General features: G+C 42.7%; 1 long non-coding RNA gene across 1 annotated transcript; it reads right to left on the reverse strand.

Annotated features, from left to right (window-relative positions):
- Positions 1 to 7971: 7971 nt before the first annotated feature.
- LOC150045345 (uncharacterized) lies at positions 7972 to 25347 on the reverse strand. The gene is made up of 3 exons (XR_016532975.1): positions 24981 to 25347; positions 21158 to 21256; positions 7972 to 8095 (listed from the first exon to the last, which is right to left on the reverse strand). It is a non-coding gene; the product is annotated as an uncharacterized LOC150045345 (long non-coding RNA).
- Positions 25348 to 26752: the final 1405 nt, after the last annotated feature.

Consider the following 26752-nt stretch of genomic DNA (forward strand, 5'->3'; position numbering starts at 1 on the left):
AAATAAAAGCTGTGTAGGTGGCTCATACCTGTAATTCTAGCTACTCAGGAGGCTGAGATCTGAGGATCACAGTTCAAAGCCAGCCTCAGTAGAAGAGTCCATGAGACTTATCTTCAATTAACCATAAAAAGCTGGAAGTAGAGCTGTGGCTCAAAAGGTAGTATGCTAGCCTTGAGCAACAAAGATCAGGAACAATACCCAGGCCCTGAGTTCAAGCTCCAGAACTGGCAAAAGACTAAACATAGAGCTCCCCTATGACCCAGCAATCCCATTTTTGGGCATTTTACCCAAATGATCACAAACAAGGCCATACTAAAGCTACCAGCACAACCATGCTCGCTGTAGCATTATTTACCATTGCTAAAGTATGGGACCAACCCAGATGCCCCTCAGTAGATGCATGGATCAAGAAAATGTCACACACACACACAGTGGAATTCTATGCTGTTATGAGAAAGAATGACGTTTTCCCATTCATAAGGAAATGGAAAGACTTGGAAAAAAACATATTAAGTGAAGTCAGCCAGAACCAAAGAAACATACATTCTATGGTTTCCCTCATTTGTAATAATTAATAAATGTCTGGGGGGGGGCGGGAGTTTGGCCTAGTGGTAGAGTGCTTGCCTAACATGCACAAAGACCCAAGCTCGATTCCTCAGTACCACATACATAGAATTGGTGTTGAGGCTCAAGTGGTAGAGCTCTAGCCTTGAGAAAGTCCAAGAACAGTGCTCAGGCCCTGAGCTCAAGCCCAAGACTGGAAAAATAAATAAATAAATGTCTAAAATAATCCTAGCAGAGGAGCATTATCGTTCAAGAGTCATATATATATATACATATATATGCCTGTAACCCTAGCAAATCAAGAAACTGTGATGTGAGGTTCGTGGTTCAAAGCTAGCCTAGCCCTAAGACTGTGAATCTCTTATCTCCAATTAATCACCAGAAAACCAGAAGTGGTGCTGTTGCTCAAGAGGTAGAACAATAGCCTTGAGCTAAAGTGCTCAAGGACAGTGCTCAGGCACAGGGTTCAAGCCCCATGACAACCACCACCCCCCCAAAAAAAAAGTATGGATGGAGAGATAGGAGTTACACTTATAATAAGCCATCCATTGCTATGGATTGTGTCTAACTTAAAATGCTTGTGTTGAAGACCTAGAGTCCTATGTGACTGTATTTAAATATAAGGCTTTAAGAAGGCAACTAAGGTTAATGAGAGTAAAAAGAGTGGCCCTGATCTAATAGGACTGGAGTTCTTAGAAGAAGAGGAAGAGTCACAGGGAATAGACGCAGACAGGGAAAAGACCATGTGAAGACACAGTGAGATGACCATTATTAGAAAAGAAAACAAACCTGCCAACACCTTAGTCTTTGCATCTAACCTTCAGTGCTGTAGAAATAAATTTGTTGTATAAACCACCCCACCTGTGGTATTTTGTTATGATTGTCCAGACAGACTAACACTCCCCTTACAGTTCTCCTTCCTTTACTCTCTCCTCCACAACAGCTCCTGTCTTCCTAATGAGAGGTGCTACACACAGACCTTCCTGAGACATCCCTGCCCCCAGTAGTGTGGATAATGGGAAGGGCTACGGGGTCGGATCTTGCCCAGTCCAAGGGCAGGCTATGCTCCTGGACTGCTGGGTGAGTGGAAATCAGCTCTCTCTGTGTTTACACATTGAGTTTATCTTCTTTTACCTGTGTGCCAAGATCCTGAGGCTCAACAGAAAGATGAGGAGTTTTAAGAACTTTTGTTCAAGGGAAGAATTAAAGTCAGCTTCCTTCTTTGGTATATGTTAGATAATTTGAATAATAATTTCATAAAAATAAAAGCAAACGTTTTGTTGGTAGTTTCAAAATTACATGGGTGTGAAATTAAATCCTGTCACATTTTTTGTAGTCAGCTAACTGAATTTTATTTTTTTGTCTGTCCTCAGCTTGGGCTCAGGGCCTGAGCACTGTCCGTGGGTTTTTCTCAAGGCTAGAGCTCTACCACTTGAGCCACAGCACCACTTCTGTTTTTTTTCTGTGTGGTTTGTGGTACTAAGAAATTGAACCTTTGTGCATGCATGCTAGGCAAGCATTCTACCACTAGGCCAAACTCCCAGCCCCACTGAATTATTCTTTATAAAATCATGGTTTCTTTTTCTTTTTCATATTTTGTTTTTGTCAGTCCTATGGCTTGAACTCAGGATCTGAACCCTGTCCTTGGGCTTTCTCAAGGCTAGAGCTCTACCACTTGAGCCACAGCACCATTTTCAGCTTTTTTTCCCTATGTATGCGGTACCAAGGAATCAAACCTTGGTCTTCATGTATGCTCAGCAAGCACTCTACTACTAATCCACATTCCCAGCCCTACATTACATCTTGTCATCTCTTATATCATTCTCCCTCATCTCTCTCAGCATCCAAAATCCTCCCGTTTTCCCAGTTCTATTTTGATATATACATGTTGAATGTTATGATTGCATTCTCTGACCCTTCCTCTTTCCATTTGACTTTTCTTGATCACACATATTCTATGGAGATGTTTACTATAAATCATAGAGGTTCAAGAAGAACAAAATGTGTATAATTCCTGTTTATCTAAGTCTTAGAGTTGAATGAGAGAATAAAGACAAAAATCCTCAGCATGCACAAAGCCCTGGGTCCAATTCCTCAGTACCACATGAACAGGAAAAGTCTGAAGTGGTGCTGTGGCTCAGGTGGAAAAACACTAGCCTTGAACACTAGATTTGAGCAAAAAAGTGTCCAAGGATAGTGCCTCGGCCTTGAGTTCAAGTCCCAGGATGGGGAAAAAAGTGACAGTTTTGGGCCTGGTCTTGAATACCCAGTTGAGTTGAGAATGGTGGCTTCCACACGTAATCTTAGCTTCTCAGGTTGCTATGACTGGACAGTCTGAGACTAGCACAGTTCACAAGACCACAGCTCAACCAATAAAAAGCTGGATTCCGTGCTACATGCCTATCACCTTAGCTCTGCATTAAATGTAAACTTGTAAATCCAGATGATGGCTGGCCAGGCTGACCTGCACAAACAAAAAGTGAAACTATTTGAAATGTAACAAAACCATGCAGGACTGGGTGCCTGGCTCAAGTGATAGTGCACCTGCCCAGTAAACACAAGTCCCTAAGTTTAAATCCCAATACCACCAAAGAGAGGGGGGAGGAAAGAGAGAGAGATAGAGGAAGGAAGGGGAGGAAGGAAGGGAAGGGAAGAAGGGAAGGAAGGAGGGAAGGAGGGAAGGAACGAAGGAAGGAAAAATCAACCTTTCTAGTTACCTCAATCCTATCAGACACTTGGCTGTATCTAAATCACCATCAGTCAGATATTCCTAGAATATTTCTAGAATATCCTTGGCTGTTTTAAAATTCAGTTCTGTTTAGAAAAATGTGATAGGCAGTCTCTAGGATAGAGATGTCATCTCTTGATATTCATCCTTATGTGTGCACTAAATTTAATGCCTTGCTTCTGATAAAGAAAATACTGGTAGGTGTGTTACCTCAAATCTGTAATTCCAGCTATATGGAAAGTAGAGATCTGATGCATCTTATTTTGAGGTAAAAAGTTAGCAAGCTCTCATCTCAACAAAAGAAGCCAGTGTCATGATGCATGTAAATATTGTACTAGGAGGGCCGGGAGTTTGGCCTAGTGGTAGAGTGCTTGCCTAGCATGCACGAAGACCTGGGTTCGATTCCTCGGCACCACATACATAGAAAAAAGCCAGAAGTGGTGCTGAGGCTCAAGTGGTAGAGCTGTAGCCTTGAGAAAGTCCAAGGACAGTGCTCAGGCCCTGAGCTCAAGCCCAGGACTGGCAAAAAAAAAAAAAAATATTGTACTAGGAAGGAGGCCATAGGTAGAATTGTGGCCAAAGGCTGGTCTTAGAGTAGAAAATAAGATGCTGTCTGAAAACAAAACCCACTTGAGGCCTAAGGGAGTGCAAGACTCTGAAATCAAACCCCAGCGCATCCCCCACACCAAAAATGCATGTAGATGCTATTGACTTACAATTACAGTGAGATTATGTCCTGATGAACTCAGGATATACTTTATTGAATACTGTGCTGAAGGAGGAAAACAGGAAGCTTGCATGGTACCCTGTCACATCATCATAAAATTAAACATTCTAAAATCTATACAGCAAAAAAGATGGGCTATTACTTCTAAGATGAGATGACTAAAAACTGTGGAGTTGATTCATGATCACTCTTGCTTCCCCCCTCCTCCTTTTCTTTGTCTAAATTCACCTTTAAATTTGTACAAAAGAGTTGTCATTTATGGCCGAGAGTGTAGCCTAGTGGTAGAGTGCTTGCCTGGCATGCATGAAGCTCTGGGTTCGATTCCTGTACCACATATACAGAAAAAGCTGGAAGTGGTACTGTGGCTCTAGAGGCAGAGCACTAGCCTTGAGCAAAAAGTGGCCAAGGACATTGCCCAGGCCCTGAGTTCAAGCCTCAGGACTGGCAAAAAAGTTGGGGAGGGGTTATCATTTAACAAGACTCTTGATCAATGTCACCCTTTCAACAGTCTCACCTATCCCTCCCTACTCAACCTTTCCTTCACTTTTCTTAATTTTGTAGGCTATACTGTAGAATCTTATTTTAGGGGTTGGGGGCCAGGGTTTCATGCATGCTAGGCAAGTGCTCTACCACCAAGCCACAGTCCCAGCCCTATAGTACATTCTTGTCTCCATTTTCCACCTCTCCTCTTCATTCATCTGTCCCTTCCCCTTGAACCAACCTTTTTTTTTTTTTTTTTGCCAGTCCTGGGCTTGAGCTCAGGGCCTGAGCACTGTCCTTGGACTTTCTCAAGGTTAGAGCTCTACCACTTGAGCCTCAGTACCATTTCTGGCTTTTTTTTTTTTTCTATGTATGTGAACCCGGGTCTTCATGCATGCTAGGCAAGCACTCTACCACTAGGCCAAACTCCTGGCCCCATGAACCCACCTTTTTGATTCCTGATGTTTTATTTTTATGAACTTAACTAAGGTATGGAATCAGACCAGATGCCCCTCAATGGATGAATGGTTTGAGAAAATATGGTATATATACACAATGAAATTCTACTTGTACCATTTGTAAAGGAATGGAAAAACTTGGATAAAGTTATGTCAGGTGAAGGTATGTCAGGCCCAGAGACAAGGATCCATGCTTTCCCTTATGTGTAGAAGCTAGATTTAGCTTACAAGTTCAGAAGAAAATATATTGGCATGCAAGTGTATACAAATTATTAATCTTATAAATCTTACTCTTTCTTAAATCTCTTACCCTGGCTTTTCCAAAGTCTTAAAGTAGCCTTGCAGAGAGGCCTGTGTCAGAGAGACCAAGAAAGCCAGGTACTGGTAGCTCATACCTGTAATTCCAGCTACTCAGGAGGCTGAGATCTGAGTCTTACAGTTCGAAGCCCGCCAGTTCCCGTGAGACTCGTAACTCCAATTAACCTCTCAAAAACTGGAAGTAGAGCTGTGGCTCAAAGTGATAGGGCATTAGTGTTGAGCAAAAGAGCTAAAGGATAATGAACCCTGAGTTCAAGCCTTATGAACAACAACGAGAGGGGGAGGGGGTGAAATAGGGAGGGAGGGGGAGAGAGAGAGAGAGATCCCAGAGACCTTTTCAATGGGCTTGAGATTAGAATTCCTTCAACTCAAAATGAGACTTTTGCTTGTGAGCCCAACTGAACCTTATGAGAGCCTTTGAGCCAGAGGCACCCAGATAAATGATGCCACAGAAAATATTGGAGAATGTATATTTCTTTTTTTTAAGACAATAAATATTAAAGGAATTTGTTACACAGCATTCAACATCTAATAGCCAAAGGAGGAATAAATATGTTACATAGGAATACATAACACACAAACCAGCCTCAAATTGCTTCCGTGAATTTCCTGGACTTTTCCTTGCACAGAGCAAACCTGCTTCAGTTGAACGTAATGAAGAGCTGCCCTTCTCACCGGTCGCTGTGTATGTTAGCGACACTAATGAATTATACCTTCCATCAAATGTATTTCCTGTCCTCTTCAAGTTACCTGTCATAAGCAGCATGTCTCGTTCAGGACAGACATTTGGTGCAGCAGAGAAAAGGGTAGATTCAGAGAGGCTAGAATTGTGACAGAATTCAGGCTTGGTGGCTGACTGATAAATGACTTAGAGCTACGAAGTAACTGATTTTGATTGGCCTCAAAAGGAGGCTTTGGATGATCAATTATTCATTCCTGCAAATTGCTTCTGGCAATTTCCTCCTAATTGGGTGAGGGGATTTAGTCTTATGGTGGCAGCTATGACAAGCAGCAGGAAGGTCAGCTCTAGGACACCATTCATTTAAAACACCCACCACATTTGCATAACAAGCTAAATGTACAGGAAAAAATCTGAAGGATATACATTGGGTTCATCTCTGCATTTTTCTGCCTCTTCCTCTTTTCTCTTTATCTGTCTATTCCTTTCCCCTTTCTGCTGAAGACCAGAGTCACTCAAAGTTCAGGCTAAGAATAGACAAGGAACTCTGAGAGCTGCTCGGCTATGTGACCTCCTGCAGGGATTTGGCAAGAAGCCCAATGTAACTTGGTGTTTTTCTAGGCTTTTAGGAAGAAAGGGCACTGGCTTAGGAGTCTGAAGATCTCTGTACTTGGCTGGCTCTGGCAGTGCCTCTTTCTGGGTCCTTGAGCAAGTCATTCTGTTCTGGGCTTCACTTTCCTATTTGGGAAAGGAAAGGGCTCTACTATATTCTGAGATATTCTGATCCCAAATCTGATAGGATATGGAGGAAAGAAGGCTGGCAGTCAGAGAAGAGAAGCTGGCTTCTTGCCTCAGCTCTGCCACTGAAGATCCTGAGCTGCTTGGACCTCTCAGTCCTCATTTGTAAAACGTGTTATATCCATTCATTCAGTCCTTTAGCACATATAAGCTGAGCAGACTTGACGGCACATCTACAATGTATGAGTTCATGGTCATAAACTTCTAAGACTTTTTTTTTTCCTTTCCAGTGAAAAGAAGGAAGAAAAGATCACCCCCAGCACAGTTACTCACCTCCTTGGAGAAGAATCTTCTGGACACAGAGCAGATGACACTGCTTTGCTTTGTTTTTGTTTTTGTTTTCTAGTCCTGGCACTTGAGCTCTGAGTCTAGGCACTATCTCTGAGTTCTTTTGTTCAGGGTTATCACTTTACCACTTAACCAGATTTTACCAGCTGGCTTTTTGCTGGTTAACTGGAGATGAGTCTCATGGACTTTCCTGACCCAGCTGATTACAAACCAAAATCCTCAGATTTCAGCCTCCTGAGTAAAACTAGTATTCAAAGTATAAGCCACGGGCTCCAGTCCTGGGGCTTGATCTCAAGGCCTAAGCCTCTCTGTGCTCAAGGCTAGCACTCTACTACTTGAGTCACAACACTACTTCTGGTTTTTTCTGTTTATGTGGTACTGAGGAATCGAACCCAGAGCATCATGCATGGAAGGCAAGCACTCTACTACTAAGCCATATTCCCAGTCCAGTGGAAGGAATTTAAATACACTGGTTGGAATATAAAGTTCTAAGACTCAGTTTCCTCATCTGTATAGTATCTTATAGGATTGTTTGAAAGAATTCAGTGAGATAATACATAGTAAACATGTCACAAATGAAAACTGTTCATTTTCTAAACAACCTTGCAGGTGAAGAAACTGGAGCCAAGGAGGAACACAGGAAGGCCCACAGAAGCAGGGTTCCCAGGGAAAATCAATGGCCCTGTAGTGACAGAACTCAGGCCTCGTGACCCTCCATGCCAGACAGTTCTAAATCTACCATGGGCCCAAGAGTGCTAAGAAGCCATCTTGCCAGCCATGCTCAGGGGCCTGGCCTTAAGATGAGGAGTGCTCTGGGAATGTGATTTGTGACTGCACGAGAAGGGAGGGAAGATGTGGGGTCCTGCTTCAAGGAGACACAGGCCAGGCTACTCAGGCCTGTGGCTGAGCCTGCTGGAGTTTACTCACAAGACATGCACTTCCAGGATGCTGCTCTCAGCCAAAGGCAACAAGCTTTCTGGCTGCTGCCGGCCCATCTGCTCTGATGAGACTCTCCCGAAGCCTGGACTCCCATTGGTTTCATTCCAAGGAATCTCCTGGAGGAAAGATAAGCAGCACTTCAGTCACAGCTGTAGAAATACTAAGATCTAGAGGGGCACTTGTGTATGTCTGTTTGGCTGAGTAGATTTTCAAGTAGGCCAAGTGTGTGGTGGTGGTGGTGATGGCGGGCTCTCAATTCTGTTTCTTTTTGCTCACTCTTTGGCATCTCCTGTTTCTGTCCAGGAGACACCTACTGCTTCTCTGGGCCTTTTGCCCACTCAGAATCCTCTCTTTACTTGAGTTCTAACCTCCCCATGAATGAGCCTCTTATCCCCTTCCACTCGTAACTTTTTTGAAAAAAGTGTTTTACAAAGAAGAAAAGCTTGAGAGCAGTATAAAATATAATTCATAGAAAGATTTGGGGCTTAACCCTTGATAATGAGCACCTTATAAACTGATCAATGACAATTTCTGGACACTATTTCTTTATATAAAATTTTGTTGGCTGGGAGTGTGGTCTGGTGGTGGAATGCTCACCTAGCATGCACAATGCTCTGGGTTCAATTCCTTGGTACCATATACAAACACACACACAAAAAGCCAGAAGTAGCACTGTGGCTCAGATGGCAGAACACTAGCCTCTAACAAAGTGTTCAAGGACAGTGCCCAGGCCCCAAATTCAAGACCCAGGACTGGCAAAAATAAATAAATAAATAAATAAATAAACAAATATTGTATATTGTATGACATTTCAAGATATGCAACATACATCTTTCTTCAACGAACAGCTCCATTCATGATAAGTGAAGTAAGCCAAACTCAGAGCTACAAAGACCACATGTTTTCTCTCACATGTGGAATCTAGATCTAAATTATAACCGGGCATGATAAACTGTATCAAACTCTAGGAATTCACCCAAAGTGAGACGAAAGAAGTATACTCTTAAGAGAGGAACACAAAGGTACAATGCCTATGTGCCTCTGATAATATAAAATATTTATTGAAATGAACTCCAGGAAATGGAAACATTGAGTTTTTTTTCTTTCTTGTTTTCTTTTCTTTTTGTCTTGTTTATCTGTATTTGGAAGGGCAAGGAGAGCACAGAAATGGAGGAATAAAGGGTGAACAAATGCAGCAGAGGAAGTCACTAGACACTATGCTGAAAATGAACTCTACAACTTGTGGGTGGGGATGAGAAAAATGGAAAGAAAGGGAGGGGAAAAGTGACACTGTCCAAAAGGAAATGTACTTTTTACCTAACTTTTTTTAAAAACAACAGGCCCAATTTCAAGACAAAATGTATGCAGAGCGATCGTGGCTCCAAGTGAAGAAAATTTGACAGTTTTGCCACAAACACTAAAACCCTAAATCCCTTTAAAAGTTATGTTGTGCAAACCAGCAGCAGAGGTGCTAAGAACATGCAACTTTCCTCTGTGGGTAAAGGAAAGTCTCTTAAATACATGAATTGGAATAATCACATATCCACATACAGTTTCATTAAATCCCTATCTCTTATCATATACAAAATCAACACATAACATGGCTTACAGACTAAAATGTCAGACTGGAAACTAAAACTACTAGGTGAAAACATAGAGGACTTAGAGACAGGCAAGGAGGGTTGTTTTTTGGTTTGGTTTGTCTTTTGTTTTTTGCTAAGATCGCAAAAGGACAGGAAACAAAACCAAAAATAGAGGAGTAGAATTCCATAAATCTAAAAACTTTTACACAGAAAAGGAAACAAACAACAGAGCAAAGAGATGACCTACAGAATGGGAGAACATATTTGCAAAGTAGACATCTGATAAGGGGCCAAGAAACAAAACAACTCAATAGTAAAACCAAAATCATAGCTGAGAATGTAGCTTAGCAGAGTGCTTGCCAGGCATGCATGAAGCCCTGGGTTCGAACTCTTCAGTATCCCATAAACAGAAAAGGCCAGAGTGGTGCTGTGGCTCAAGTAGTAGAAGCATCTCAGGGACAGTGCCCAGGCCCTGAGTTCAAGCCCCAGGACTGGCAAAAAAGAAGGAGGAGGAGAAGAATGAGGAGGGAGGAAGGGAGAGAGGGAGGACTAATTCTAAAATGCTTTAATTGGGCTCTTTGCCAATTAGGTGATATCTATGTATATATTCTATAGTTTTATTTGTTCTACTCTCCTCATTAGTCTCTATTATCAATTTTGGTTTACATCATCCTTTCAAAAAATGACATATGATTATAAAGCAACAATACTACAATAATTTATACAGAACTGAGTTCAAGTACTTCTAGCAATTTTTTTTTATTTTTTATTGTAATTAGTAAAAGGGTTACATGATATTTGCCAGATAGAAGGTGCGTTAATTCACATACATTGATACCCTTTCACATGTCTTGGTACCCATTTCCCTCCCCCCCACACCCCCCACCCTAGCAATTTTTTTTTACCAGTCCTGGGGCTTGTACTCAGGGCCTGAACGCAATCCTTGGGCTTTCTCAAAGCTAGAGCTCTACCCCTTGAGCCACAGCACCACTTCTGGCTTTTTTCTATGTATGTGGTACCAAGAAATCAAACCCGGCTCTTTGTGCATGCTAGGGAAGCACTCTACCACTAGGCCAAACTCCTGGCCCTTTCTGGCACTCTTTTTTCCATATATTTTTCTTGTAATCAATAGAAGAGTTACATTGTATTCACCAGATAGAAGGTGCATTACTTCACAAACATTGATACCCTTTCTCATGTCTTGGTCCCCATTTCCCTTCCCCCACCCCCGCCCCTCATCTTGTTTTCCCCCCTTCCCTATCCTATTTCAATTAACCAAATAAGCATATATACAATATATCAGATAATAAGGTAAAATACTGTAACAATATGAGATAACCAAGGGACAGCAAAAGAGATGAGAGATAACATAGTACATTAAGGACAATAATCATTCATTATATGGCTTTTGTTTCTATATCCTGGAGGTCCCTATCACTTAATATGATTTTTTTCTAAATCTTTCCATTTCCTTACAAATGGGGTGATGTCATTCTTTCTGATGGCAGTATAGAATTCCATTGTGTATAAATACTACATCTTGTTGATCCACTCATCAATTGAGGGGCATCTGGGTTGGTTCCATATCTTTGTTATGGTAAATAGTGCTGCAATGAACATCATTGTGCTAGTGGCTTTAGTATGTCCTTGTTTCTGGATGATTGGGTAAAAGCCTTTCTGGGACTTTTTTTTCTGGAGTTTTGGCAAAGTTTATTTCTGAATCCTTCTATAATCAAATAAAAAAATTATAGGTAATTCTTGGTAGCATGTTGCTAGACCTAAATAAAGACAATGTAAGGCAGATATAAACTTGAAGTCACTAAGTTGTAGCATCATAGCTTAGTAACACATTATGTTGTTATACTTTATTTGTAAACATCTTCAACCTGATCACCCATTAACAGTCTGAATGAACCTTTTTTTTCAATAGTAAAAACCTACTCTCACCAGAAAGAATAAGAAAGAGATTCCTGAATATCAACATTAAGAACTTATATAAAAGTTATGCCATAGATTCAGAAAACTCTGAAAGTGGCTTCCCAGACTTTCTGAGAAGAGTAACACTGTTATGGGAAAGAAATGAACAGAAATTAATTATGAGTTGGACATTAAACTTGTAATTATTTCATACTTACTTTTTGTTTCATCCTTTTTTGCCCCAATATAAAGTGGTTTATTCAATTAATTTGGATATATTATAAGTAGAATAATATTTTCAACTGAAAAGAATTATGGACTTTAAAGCCTGACATAAAATTAATAGCTCAAAATTTCATTTACTCATTGAAGCAATCATATGAGCACATTATGGTATAATAAACAAAGCTAGCCTGGTGAGGTGGCTCATGCCTTGTCATCCTAGCTACTCAGGAGGCTGAGATCTGAAGATCAAGGTCTCCCTGGCTGCTTTTAGGATCCTTTCTTTGGTCTCTATTGATCGTGTTTGGATTATAATGTGGTGGTGGGATGTCCTTTTCTGGTCAGGATCTGAGACTCTTATCTCTAATTAATCTCTAGAAAATGGGAAGTGGGGCTTGGCTCAAGTGTAGGGTGGTAGCCTTGAACTGAAGAGATCAGGGACAATGCCCAGGCCCAGAGTTCAAGCCCCATGACTCCCTCACACACACACACCCACAAAATGAAGATAAAGGAGCCATGTGGTACCAGTCTATGTTATCAGCTACACAGTTGGCTGAGGAAGAAGGGAAGTAGAAGAATGAGAAAGAGGAGATAAAAGGAAGGGGAGAAGTAAAAGAACAATGGCAGTAGCAGGAGGATGAGGAGAAATAACTGGCTCTGTTACACAAAACTATACACATACCAAAGCTTAAGAAGTTAAGAAAAACTTACGATTTTGTTACTATTCCATGTTGTTTCCAAGAAAATAAAAACCACTTCCAATGGATGGAAATATTATTAACAGTATCATTACTATGTGATTCTATAGTATATGTTTATAGCTCCCATTCTCTCTGTCTCTGTCTCTGTCTCTGTCCCTGTCTCTATCTCTGGCCTTTACTCTCGCTCTCTCACTCTCTCTCTCTCTTGGTCCTGGGGCTTGAACTTAAGACCTAAGCATTGTCCCTGAGCTTTTGCGTTCAAGGCTAATTAATGCATTACCATGTGAACCCTAGCTCCACTTGTGGCTTTTTGGTGATTCATTGGCAAGAAGAATCTCACACTTTTCTGCCAGACCAGCTTCAAACCTCAATCCTCAAATCTCAGCCTCCTAAGTAGCTAGGATTACAGGCCTGGACTACCAGTGCTAGGCTTCATTATGTTTTTCACTTCATTTGATTCCCTACAGTTCTCTAAGCTAATTAAGTCAAAGGAATTATTAAGGATAATATGAGGATCAGCCATTACAAATTTTTCATGGATTTTGAGTTAAACCTACTTCATAGAAAGAGCATATAATAAGTAGAAGTCGCTTATGATCATCAGGTGTGATACTCTCTGATTGTGATTGCACAGTAGAGTTTTGAGTATGTTAGAATGCTGGTTGTCAAAGAACTGAGTTTCCTGCCCCTGATACAATGCCATGAAATGAAAGCTCTTGTGCATTTGCCATCAGAGCCTTTTTTCATTCACCCGGAATTGAACACAACAAATTTTGCCTATTCCTCCTCTAAGTTCTCCTCATTCGCCTCCTCTAAGTTCACTCATTCTACTCTACACTATTTATAGCAAACTCTGATCATCTTAAACTGAGTTGGAAGCCTGCAGGCTTCAATTATTTAAGAGAAAAATGTTTCTACTTTCCTGCCAAGTGTGCTGATCAATGCTCACTTAAGTGATGTAATCCTCTCATTTGGTAAACTCTTCTCTCCCTGCAGGTGACTAAGCAATCTGCCATCTTCCTTCCTTTCACTGGATACTTTTCAGGCTTATGTCTGATTCGTTGGGTTTTACAAATCCATTCAGTCATTTTCTCCTGTGAATGCAGTAAAGGGTTTCACAGCAAGAGTTGTTCTCCCTGCCTCTGAAACTGTCTAGCTCAGTTTCCCATACATTGTTCCAGTTTGACCTTTCCTCTACTAAAGCCACTAGCACAATGATGTTCATTACAGCACTATTTACCATAACAAAGATATGGAACCAACCCAGATGCCCCTCAGTTGATGAGTGGATCAACAAGATGTGGTATTTATACACAATGGAATTCTATGCTGCTGTCAGAAAGAATGGCATTGCCCCATTTGTAAGGAAATGGAAAGACTTGGAAAAAATCATTATTAAGTGAAGTAAGCCAGACTCAAAGGAACATAGGCTCAATGGTTTCCCTCATTTGTCATAATCAGTAGAAACCTTGGTCTCTCCTAGCAGAGATTTACAATAGAGCAAAACCTAGATAGGTAAGGCCATATAGTACGAAGCTAAGTGAAAGGACCTCCAGGATAAAGAAACAAAAGCCATATAATGAGTGATTGTTATCCTTAATGTACTATGTTATCTCTCATCTCTTTTGCTGTCCCTTGGTTATCTCATATGGTTACAGTATTTCACCTTGTTATCTGATATATTGTGCATATGTTTATTTGGTTATTTGAAATAGAATAGGGAAGGGGGAAAATAAGATGAGGGTGGGGGAGGGAAATGGGGACCAAGACATGAGAAAGGGTATCAATGTTTGTGAAGTAATGGTGAATATAATGTAACTCTTTTATTAATTACAATAAAAATATATGGGGAAAAAAAGCTTTGGCCAGAGTTTGGCCTAGTGGTAGAGTGCTTGCCTAGCATGCATGAAGACCTGGGTTCAATTCCTCAGTACCATATACATAGAATAAAAGCCCAAAGTGGTATTGTGACTCAAGTGGTAGCGCTCTAGCCTTGAGAAAACCCAAGGACAGTTGCCTAGGCCATGAATTCAAGCCCCAGGATTGGCAAAGAATAAAAAAGAGAAGAAAAAAAAAACAACAAAAGCTACTATGATTATAATTTATGGAAACAAGAACCATATCCATAGTAGACTCCAATCCCTGAACAAAAAACCACATCTATTTCATTGATATATGTATAAGAAACTAGCCAATAAAGTTAACACATGTTGAATTGCTAAAAGGCCCTTGTGAGACCCTTCATCATTTGGTAAAGCTTGTTGTGAAGTGATGAAACTAATTCCACGGATCTGAGTCATGAAAAGCCCATAGCAGAGATGGAGTTGTCTTTCCCCAAAGCCCAGCAAGATACATAGCACAAGCTTAAGGAAACTCTTTTCTTTTTTTTATCTTTTTTGCCAGTCCTGGGCTTGAGCTAAGGGCTTGGGCACTTTCTCATGGCTAGGGCTCTACCACTTGAGACCTTGCACCACTTCCTGCTTTTTCTGTGTATGTGGTACCAAGCAGTCAAACCCAGGGCTTCGTGGATGCTAGGCAAGTACTCTACCATGAGGCCACACTCCCTGCCCAGAAACTCTTTTTTGTAGTGGTTGAGTTTGGAAGATGGCCTTCTCTGATTCTCTGGACATAGATCAAAAATCAATTTAGTAGTAATGAAAAAGAAGAGGAAAAAAGCCAGTTTAACTTCTTATATACAGAAGTTATACATTATGGTCAGACCAACTTGGTCTTGAATCCAAAAGAAACTTGGGATTATAGAACAGGCTCCTGAAGATAAAGTGATGTCTGGTTCTTAGAATTACTATAGCAATCACCACACCCAAATAGAAGGCTCTGAGACCCAGGGATTTGGCAACATAGTCTGTGTTACAAAGTCTAATAAGATGCAGCAGGACCAAGTGACCAGGATGGGACTTAGAGCACAGTATCACATGCCTGTCCTCCTAGCTATGCAGGAAACATAAAGAGTAGGATCAAGGTACAGGAGCAAAAAGCATGACTATATTCAAAAAGTAGCAAAAACAGAAAGGGCTGACCTGTGATTTTGGTCCATTTCTGCAGAAATCCTGTAGAAAGTTTAAACAGAAGTGAGACAAAGACACTATGTCACTAAAATTGTGGTTTTATATATGCCTAAATTCAATCTTGAATGATAGACTATTCCCTAGCCAATTCATCCAGGGAAGAGCTGACAATTATATGCATAAAATTAAAGTTAGAATGCCTAATCTACAGTTCATAAAAGTGCCTAGGACCCATCAGAGGAGAGCAAGCACCATCTAGTTTGGGAGAGCCTAATTATTGGAAAGAAGTGCAACCTTCGGCACTTAGGAGCAGCTGGAAGACTCTCTTTCCACTTCCTTGCTCAGTTAGGGCTCTAGTATCCCCTCCCCTCAATCTAACCAGACTGCTAGCTCCACCTAGTGCCAGTACCCTTGCATCAGGAACTTGAGTAGCTCACCCCTAACTGCATGGTGGTGAATGAATCAGTGGATTCCAGACACTGTGAGGTAGGTCCAGGGAGGTCAAATGCAAAAAGATTTGCAGATTTTCACAGTGAATGGGAAGAGTAAGGAAACTACCTTGGCATTTTGTTTAAAAAAAAAAAAAGCCTACTGGGCTGGGAGTTTGGCCTAGTGGTAGAGTGCTTGCCTGGCATGCACGAAGACCCGGGTTCAATTCCTTGGTACCACATACACAGAAAAAAAGCTGGAAGTGGTGCTGTGGCTCAGGGTAGAGCTCCAGCCTTGAGGAAAGCCCAAGGACAGTGCTCAGGCCCTGAGCTCAAGCCTAGGACTGGCAAAAAAAAAAAAAAAGCCTACCAACCTAGGAGGCTGAGATCTGAGGATCCTGGGCCCCAAAATCTGTTGAGACTCTTATCTCCAGCTAACTACCAGAAAAACTGGACATGACTTTGTGGCTCAAGTGGTAGAGCACTAGCCTTGAGCTGAAGAGCTCAGAGACATCGCCCAGGCCCAGAGCTCAAGCCCCATGACTGACAAATTCAAAAAGGTTCTTCGTACTCAAATTGGGGCTGAATTACCCTAATCCACTCCCAATACATCCATGCTCTGCTCTCCCTCCACTGCACCTGTAAAGACAAATCACTGAAGAAGGGTTTGAGTTGAGGTTTCTGTCTTCTTAAGCTAGTTTCTAGGGAAAGGAATTAGCATCTATCTATCTATCTATCTATCTATCTATCTATCTATCTATCTATCTATCTATCTATCTATTTCTATCTAGTGCAGGTTCTGGGGCTTGAACTCAGGGCCTAGTGCTGTCCTTGAACTTTTTTGCTTAAGGGTAGAACTCTATCACTTAAACCACAGCTCCCCTTCGGAGTTTTTGGTATTTAATTGGAGCTAAGATTATCTTGGGGTTGGGAGTTTGGCCTACTGATAGAGTGCTTACCTAGCATGCACAAAGACCCAGTTCAATTCCTCGGGACCACATATATAGAAAAGCCGGAAATGGTGCTATGGCTCCAGTTGTGGAGCACTAGTCTCGAGGAAAGCCCAAGGACCATGCACAGGCCCTGAGTTCAAGCCCTGGGACTGGCAAAAAAAAAAATCATCTTACACTTTTCTGTCCTGAGCTGGCTTTAAGCCAAGAGCCTCAGATCTCACCCTCCTAAAGCAGTTAGGGTTACAGATGTGAGTCCCAAATGGCCAATCGAATTTGTTTATTTTAAAGGGGAATACAGTGTAGTATGCTGGAGAAAATGATGGAATGAGCTGCTGGGTATCAGAGAGAGGTAAAACTGAGGGGCTAGGAAGGGAAAAATAAGTTTCCCACAGAAATGACTGATGTAGGTTGATTAAATCAAAGACTCCCATGCAAGAGGGATTTTATCCACATTTGGAAAACTCTGGACTGGGGTGGGATTGAATGGGAGGTAAGATTCTAGTATGTTTCTATTGACCAGGGCATCGTACTCTTGCTCAACTTTTTCACTCACAGCTGATACTCGACCACTTGGGCCACAATTCCACTTTTGGCTTTTTGCTGTGTAACTGGAGATATAAGAGGCTCTCAGATTTATCTGCCTAGCCTGGCTTCCAACTCCATTCTCAAGGTTCAGCCTTCTGAGTAGCTAGGATTGTATGGGTAAGAAGATTATAATCACGTGCAACTGGTGTGTGGCCATCTTAGTCCTTTTTTTGCCCCAATTCCTCCTGATGTCCTAAGGTCTCTCATGTCTCAGGCATTCCCATTCCTCTTACAGGATCCAGACAGGTAAGAAGCATGCTGAATATGTTTGGCTCACTTCCCCAAACCCCTAGGATGATGCCAGCCCTATTAATAATTGAGAAAGCACTATTTAATTTGGGAGAGTTTAATGTTGGTTCCACTGCCCTAGCCCTCTGTGACCTTAAACAAAATATGCCCCCAAACACAAAATACTTTGTGCTTGTGTGTCATGTTTAAAGTGGCTTCCAGTTCCATCTGAAAGCCCTTTGGTAAAATCTTACCAGTTGACACAACCTCTCTAGGATGTGGGAGGAGGAAGCTGGTACCACCACTACCACTGGCACTGCCACAGCCACTACCAACCACCATAGTGGGGCTGTTATATTGTGTCACTGGTCTACAGTGACCGTTCCTCATATATATAGGTCTCCTAAACTACAAAGAAAAGAAAACATTTTATCAAATTGGTGCCGTGCAAATTAAAATTGTTATTGAAGCTATCCCTTTACGGGCTTATGTCCCTATGTTCCAAACTGTAACCAGGGCTGCTTAATGGTTCTAATGTAATGCTAATGTAATGGTTCTAATGTAATGTCCATCATAATTATTCCAAAATGCTGCATGAAAAACAAATAACTAGACTGTCCTTTCTATTTTTTTCTTTTTTGGCAGTCACAGGGCTTGAACTCTGGAACTGGGTGCTGTCCCTGAGCCCTTCAGCTCAAGGCTACTGCCCTACTCCTTGAACCACAGCACCACTTCCAGTTTTCTGGAGGGTAATTGAAGATAAGAGTTTCATAGATCTGGCCGGGAGTTTGGCCTAGTGGTTAAAGTGCTTGCCTAGCATGCACAAAGACCCGGGTTCGATTCCTTGGTACCACACGCATAGAAAAAAGCCGGAAATGGTGCTGAGGCTCAAATGGTAGAGCTTCTAGCTTTGAGAAAGTCCAAGGATAGTGCTCAGGCCCTGAGCTCAAGCCCAGGACTGGTAAAAAAAAATAAAAAATAAAAGAGTTTCATAGATCTTAGTGTCCGGGCTGGCTTTGAACCAAGATCCTCAGACCTCAGCCTCCTGATTAGCTAGGATTACAGGCGTGAGCCACTGTGCCATATGTTCTTTCAAATTTCACCAGTGCTATTCCAAGTCTTTTGTCATTGCAATTTTTTTTTTGGAGCATTTAGAGTTGGGTTCATTGAGGATGACATTTGACACCTACAAGTACTTATGTACCAAATGAGGTACCTTTTAGATATTTGTTTTTGTTGGGCTTTGTTTTGTATTTTCCTTGTAAAACATTGTAACTGTTTTCAAGTGGCATAGTGCAAAAGTATGCCTCTTAACAATCGCAACCTGAGCAACATTTTTGAGCTAGAAGATTATCTTTAAATGCAATGGACCATGTAAGTCGGCCTAAGTGACACTTCTAAACTTTTTTATTGTTTAAATTTAGCCAAAATGATGACACCCCTCCCCTCCTCCCCTGCTTCTTTCTTTGAAGTACTAGAGTTTTAACTCAAGGCCTTGAACCTCCTTTATTTTTATTTATTTATTTTTTTTTGCCAGTCCTGGGCTTTAGCTCAGGGCCTGAGCACTATCCTTGGACTTTCTCAAGGCTAGAGCTCTACCACTTGAGCCTCAGCACCACTTCCGGCTTTTTTCTATGTATATGGTACTGAAGAATTGAACCCGGGTCTTCGTGCATGCTAGGCAAGCACTTTAACCACTAGGCCAAACTCCCGGCCATTGAACCTCCTTTAATATGGTATTAATAAACTTTTGTTTCTCCTACTTTCTCATCTTGGTAAATTATTTTACTTTGAATGAAAATAGTGACTTTTTAATAGCATTTTTAATTGCTTACTCAGTATAAACCTTGTAGTCTATAGCCACCCACTGGGAAAGATTTATTCCCACAACTCTTTCAGTCTTAAACTTTGCCTCCCTCAGTGTTATGAAGTTTTCACCTAATGTGAAGAATATTCCATTCACTAAAGTTCATACTGATGATTTGTGACGTTCTGATGGACTTGTAGTTCTAATTCAGCACATTGTTTGCAAGGCTGATATACATTTAAAAAAAAATTTTTTTTTGCCAGTCCTGGGCTTGAGCTCAGGGCCTGAGCACTGTCCTTGGACTTTCTCAAGGCTAGAGCTCTACCACTTGAGCCTCAGCACCACATCCGGCTTTTTTCTATGTATGTGGTAGCAAGGAATGGTCTTCGTGCATGCTAGGCAAGCACTCCACCACAAGGCCAAACTTCCGGTCCCTGATATACATTTTTAAACCAGACTGAGGAAGCCTCTGAGGACCTCTGCTGTATGTAGCTATTATGTTTTAATTAAGCTATTTGACTTAGGTTTTCTCCAGTAGAGCCATTCCAGGATATACTTTACTAGTATATTATAGACTCGTGTTCTATCATTATTAGATTTCACTTCAGTTGTGTTGTGGGCATTACATCTTCTGGATTCAATGTTTAGGGAATTGCCTAGATGAAGGAGCAGAGACTCCTTATTAGCCTTATTTTAAAATGAGACATCTTGGGCTAGGAGCATGGCCTAGTTGTAGAGTACTTGCCTAGCATGCATGACACCGTGGCTTCAACTCCTTGGTACCACATACACAGACAAAGCAGGAAATGGTGCTGTGGATCAAGTGGTAGAGTGCTAGTTTTGAGCACAGAGAGGCTCAGGGACAGTGTCCAGGACTGGCAAAGAGAGAGAGAGAAAGAGAGAGAGCGGGAGGGGGGGGAGATCTCACCAGCTCACACCTGTAATCCTAGCAGGAAAGTTCATGAGACTGCTTCTCCACCAGAAAAACCAGAAAGTGGAGTGGTGGCTCAAATGGTAGAGCACTATCCTTGAGCAAAAGAACAGCATCATCCTTGAGGCTTGAACTCAGAACAAGGGGAGAGAGAGAAAGGGGGGTGGGTGGGAGATGGGCCAGGAGTTTGGCCAAGTGGTAGAGTGCTCACCTAGCATGCACCAGCACCTGGGTTCGATTCCTCGGTATCACATATATAGAAAAAGCCAGAGGTTGTGCTGTGGCTCAAGTGGTAGAGCTCTAGCCTTGAGAAAGCCCAAAGACAGTGCTCAGGCCCTCCTCAGGAAGAGGAAGAGGAGGAGGAGGAGGAGGAGGAGGAGGAGGAGGAGGAGGAGGAGGAGGAGGAGGAGGACGACGACGACGACGACGACGACGACAACGACGACGACAACGACGACAACGAGGAGAAGGAGTTGTTCTCCCATTTTCTGGAGGTTATCATGGCGTAAAGAGGGCTAAAATTTTTCCATGTAAACAAGTCAGAAAATGGACCTCATTACCTCCACAACCTCCACTTTGCTCACTAGTTGTGAGCAAAGAAGTTTAACAATAGTGAGTTCATGCTCTGGAACTGGCACCCCCCCCAAGAAAGGTTGAAAATGGAGTGCAGGTCCATAAACAACCAAGTGGTTGACCCTTGGCATTCCCAAGAGATGTTATCTTAGTGGGAATTGCCCTGCTCTAGCCTAATAGAGTGTCCTGATAAGTCTTATAGGGGAAGACAGTTTTGGACTTACCACCACATCCAGGGGGAGTGGCCTCTCATGACGCCCCATGGTTCTGGCTCCATGTCTGGATGGAGGGCTGGTTGAAATGCAGTTGAAGCAGGTAGAAGACTGTGAAGGAACAGGGATTTAAAGCAGCAACATTCAATTCTACGTATTTACTGTCATCAGGCAGAGACATCTAAGATCCTCCTGCCATAAGTTTAGTCTGTTGTTTTGTTTTGTTTTTTCTATTTTACTTTTTGGTTGGTCATGGGGCTTGAACTCTGGGCCTGGGCACTGTCCCTGAGCTCTTCAGCTCAAGGCTAGTGCTCTACCACTTGAGCTACAGTGCCACTTCTGGTTTTCTCATGGTTAATTGGAGATATGAGACTCATAGACTTTTGTGCCTGGGCTGGATTTGAACCATGGTCCTCAGATCTCAGCCTCCTGAGTAGCTAGGATTATAGGTGTGAGCCAACGGTGCCCGGCTTTAGTCCATTCTTTAGAGTTTTGATTGTATAAAAGTATAAGCGATGAAGCATATGGTATTTTAGCCTTGATAGTGGGCAAAACAAAAATAGTTTGTAAAATAGAGCTGTAAAATAGTATGGCAATGCAATGACCCATTCAAAGGTCATTCTTTTTTCTGAATTCACCATTTCTTTCTCTCTCTCCCTCTCTCTCTCTTTCTCCCTCCCTCCCTCCCTCCTTCTCTCTCTCTCTCTCCCTTCTTCCCTCCCTCCTTCTTCTTCTTCCCCTCTCTCTCTCTGTCGCTTTGCCATACCTGGAGCTTGGACTCAGGGCCTGGGTGATGTCTCTGAGCCTCTTTGTGCTCAAGGCTAGGGCTCTACCACTTGAGCCACAGCATCACTTCCAGGTATTTTCTGAGTAGTGTATTGGAGATGAGAGTCTCATGGATTTTAGTGCCCTGGCTGGCTTGAATCTTCAGATCTCAGCTTCCTGAGTAGCTAAGATTACAGACATGAGCCACTGGCACCCAGCCAGGCCATTTCATGGCATGAGACATCTTTTTCTTAGACTTTAAAGCTATTGGTAAATCAGTCAGCTAAGTTTCTCCTGAGGAAGCTTTTTTACTATTTCCTATAGTTACAGATAAACACAGATATCTCCCCATGCCGCAAATCCCTGGTTCCTCTAGGAATCTCACATCTCTTTTTCACTATTCAATACCACAAATTCAAAAATTGTTCAAATTTCCCAATTAAAACAAATGGCTTAAGGCTCTGAGAACCTTAAAAAAAAAAAAGAGCTCAAACTAAAAGGAGCTAGGAAAAGAACAAGGTCCAAACTGTACCTGTGAATTCAAGGGTTAATTTCTGTGCTTCACCAAACGGAGGGGGTGGAGCCAAACAATGGAGATCTGAAATGGAAGGAAAACAAACCCCCAAATGAAGTTAATTTCAGCAGTTGCAGCAATCTTCCCCTCTTACCATTGGGGCCAAGATTGACTAGTAATCGGTGGCAATCCTGTCAGTCCAGCTTTGTCCTCTTGGATAGCGTGCCCGATTTGTGCCCAGGGCAGAAACCCATACTGAGTGTCCCAGTAACTGAGGCTCAGCCACTTTTTCCAAGAAGGAAATCAAGTGGAAAAGTTGATGAGGAAGTAGGAAAAGGAACTATCATTGCAGTGTGGCCACACAGAGAGGACAAGTCTAAGGGCTATCCTCAGTGTGATAATGGCACACTAGTGATTAAGTAGCAGGAAAGAAACCAAGGTAAGGGCCGGGAGTTTGGCCTAGTGGTTAAAGTGCTTGCCTAGCATGCATGAAGACCCGGGTTCGATTCCTCGGTACCACATACATAGAAAAAAGCCGGAAGTGGTGCTGAGGCTCAAGTGGTAGAGCTCTAGCCTTGAGAAAGTCCAAGGATAGTGCTCAGGCCCTGAGCTCAAGCCCAGGATTGGCAAAAAAACAAACAAACAAAGAAACCAAGGTAAGATTTGAGGAATTTCACAGAAAACAGTCCTACCAAGGCCGAAGATATTCCTGCATCTCTGGGACCAATTCCATTAGCTTCACGGGATGTGTATCTATCTGGCCTGTGGTCCTAGGAAAGAGTAATCTCTGTTTGCTTTTCAAGATATTAAATCAGACTTGATAGTTAAAATAAAACTGAAGGCAAGGGCTACTTGGAAAGAACAGATAAGTGGGGGAGAAAATGAAATTAGATGGATGGATCATTACCTTATTCTTCGCTGGTCTCATTTGTGAAGGCTCCTTGGACCTCTTGGGGATGAGGGTTTCATCATGATTTGTGGGAGAAGAGAAGGGGACACATACATTCAGTCTATCCTACCATGCTACCTCATCTCCCACGCCAAGCATTGGTGGACACAGAACAGGCTTATTGTATGTGCAAGGGTTCACCCTGAGTGTCAGTTTGGAATATCTTAGATCTAGTGGGTCAGGACACTTAGGATAACAATAGGAAAAGGAGATTTTTATGAGTGTTGAAAAACAGATGATGGGGCTTGGAGTGTAGTTTAGTGGTACAGTGTTTGCCTAGCATGCACAAAGCCTGAGTTCGATTCCTCAGTACCACTCACACAGAAAAAGCCTGAAGTGGTGCTATAGCTCAAGTAGTAGAGTGCTAGCCTTGAGCAAAAAATGCTCAAAGACAGTGCCTAGACCCTGAGTTCAAGCCCCAGGACAGAAGAAGGAAGAGGAGGAGGAAGAGGAGGAGGAGGAGGAAGAGGAGGAGGAAGAGGAGGAGGAGGAGGAGGAGGGGGAGGAGGAGGAGGAGGGGGAGGAGGAGGAGGAGGAGAAAGAGGAGAGATAAAGCCTTTGGGAAGAGGTAGAGCCCCAAAGGCAGCTGACCTAGAAGATGGAGTGGTCTGACCCTAAGAGAATGAATGAGCAGGGAGCTGAATGAGTGCGTGAACTACCTTAGCACTGGTAGGGAGAGCAGCAAAACTCTACATAGACAGGGGGAACAACGGTGAGAGAGGACAGATGTGGGCTATGGAAGAAGGAAGATGTACACAGTGTGGTAGGTTCCCCTGGGCTTGTTCTACCTGACATCTTCCTGGACTATGAGCACAAGACTCTCCCAGGTAAGTCCTATGCAGGGGCCACCAGACATTTTTTTTTTTTCTCCTTGTGACTTCCCTGAACTCTCCAGTTGTAGCTTCTGAAGAGAAAGCTGGATGACTCTATCCCCCATGAATGACTTTCCCTGGACTGTGGCCCACAACCGGGACCTTCCACCCAAGGGTGGGAGAACTGACAGGCAGTCACAGCCAGGGGAGGCAAGGTGTGGGCACAGCTGCTATTTCTAACTGCTGGAGGGAAGGGAACCTTGACTATTTGAAAAGCAGGCTGCTTGTCAGGGGTGGAGCCCAACTCAGAGCTGTCAGGGCTGTCACATGGAAAGCACTTGGCAGGGGGCGGCAACAGGGGGCTTGGACTGACAGGGCTGTGATTTTGAGAGAAATGTCTTTAAGAAAGCCATTTAAAGCAGGAGAGAAATATTATTATTAGATAATGGCTGTCAGGCTCTTTTTTGAGGTGTTCTCTGAGGATTTCATAATCTTCTCATCCTTACATGGTAAGCCCTTCCTGGCTGGGGGCCATGAACTGTGCCTCTGGAGGTTTCACCCCAGCCCTGGGCATGTAACAAGTGTCCGGGGGCATTTGCTGCCCGACCAATGGTCACTTGGGTAAAGGTGGTGTTTATAAATAAGCCTTTAGGCTTTGTTAATAAACTACACTGTTGGTTGAATATTTGGATCTTTCATCTGAATATTTGGGCCCATGGAGCCCACCTAGGACCAGATATAGTACCAGACCCCTCAGCAGGAGCAGCAGAGGATAGGGCCCTGGGGATCACCCACCTGAGACTCAGTTTCCTTATGGCCTTCCTGTAGGGCCTTCTTCATTTTTCCTTCTCATAGTCAGCTCTTGCTCTATCAGGCTTGTCTCCTGAGCCCCCATTCTTCCCAGACGACCCCCGTCCCTAGGCTTGAAATCATTTCTCTCCTTTCTGTGTGTGCTGCTGGGATTTTAATACCTGTCCCAATGTCAGTAACTCCAAAAAATTAACCTTGTGATTAGTTACACTTTTTCCCTTTGCCAAACCTACCCATGCTGCCTCCTGCTAGAGCTCCTCATCTACTGCCAGATAAAGTCCAGACTCACTTTAGTGTTCATTCATGGCTTAGTCTCCCTGCACCCAAGACTATTTGGACTCTGGCTCTAGAGGCTTCCCTGCCAGGGTATTCCCAGCTCTTCTTTATCTGTTGAACAACTACAGATGGGAGGAGGGTATTATTTTAGTTCATTTTATTGTTTGGAATTCTGGGGGTGGAGCTAGGGCCTTGCACATACTAAACAGGAGGTGCCTATAAGCTATATCTTGTCCCTGGAAGGGAGATTTTAAGTGCATAGATATTATCAAAATGTCCTTCCCATAGGCCGGGAGTGTGGCTTAGTGGTAGAGTGCTTGCCTAGCATGTAGTAAGCCCTGAGTTTGATTCCTCAGTACCACATACATAACAAAAGCCAGAACTGTTGGTCACAGACAGTGCCCAGACCTGAGTTCAAGCACCAGGACTGACAAAAAAGAATCCACTGCTGCACAGGAAACTGTCATTTTGAATCCAGGAAATGTGAGAATGTGGGAGGGAACAACATCTGTAAACTTTTCCTCAAGAAAAAAAGAAAGAAAGAAAAAAAAACAAAACAAAACAAAACCATGAGCTAATGTGTGGGGACTAAGTCTATTTGCCAGCAACCCTTCTTCCCAAGTTGGCAAGTGGAACTCCAGATCACAAAAGTGGAAGAGCCAATTTGTCTAACCATGTGTAAAGCTCTGTGTGTAGTCCTCAATACAATGTTGAGAGAGAGAGAGACAGAGAGAGAGAGAGAAAGAGAGAGAGAGAGTTGTATTTAACATAATTTCCTACTGAATTAAAATTTCCTAGTTGGATCTATGCACAGATCCTGAAGCTATACATTAATCCTTGTGCATGCTCATCCTGTCCATCAGTTTGTAAACTTCTTGTGGAGTCATTGAATGGCTTTTCTTATTTCTTCTATCCTGGAAGGGGGAGGGTCCCAATAGTCCCCTGCTGCCGGGCTGAGGACAACCTGCAGAGTCCCTATGTGTTGTGACTCAAACCCCTCTCTCCTTGCAGCTATGCCCTTTGCCTTCTGTACAAGAGAGAAGCTCCCTTGGACAGAATTTGCTGAGTCGGCAGAGAATGGGCTCACCACCAGCTTCTGTCAGATGGTAAGACATTAACTGCTCCTGGGGTTGCAGCCGCCAACCTGGGGATCACAGTGTACTCTGTCGGATGGGACCTTACACCATGGAAAATGAACCTGCCTGGTGTTTTGCCAGATAAGATTAGATAAGACTATTTGCGCCAGTTGCTCCTGGCTACTCAGGAGGCTGAGATCTCAGGATCACTGTTCAAAGCTAGCCCAGGCATAAATGTCCACGAGACTCTTATCTTCAATTAACCACCAGAAAGCTGGAAGTAGCACTGTGGCCAAAGTGACAGAGTGCTAGCCCTGAGCTGAAGAGCTCAGGGACAGTGCCAAGCCCAGAATTCAAGCCCCAAGACTGACAAAAAAAAAAAGGCTATTTGCTACCTTTTTAAAA

The sequence above is a fragment of the Megascapheus bottae genome, chromosome 28 (assembly GCF_031878675.1).
Source record: "Megascapheus bottae isolate mThoBot1 chromosome 28, mThoBot2.hap1, whole genome shotgun sequence".
In the NCBI taxonomy this organism is placed as follows: domain Eukaryota; kingdom Metazoa; phylum Chordata; class Mammalia; order Rodentia; family Geomyidae; genus Megascapheus; species Megascapheus bottae.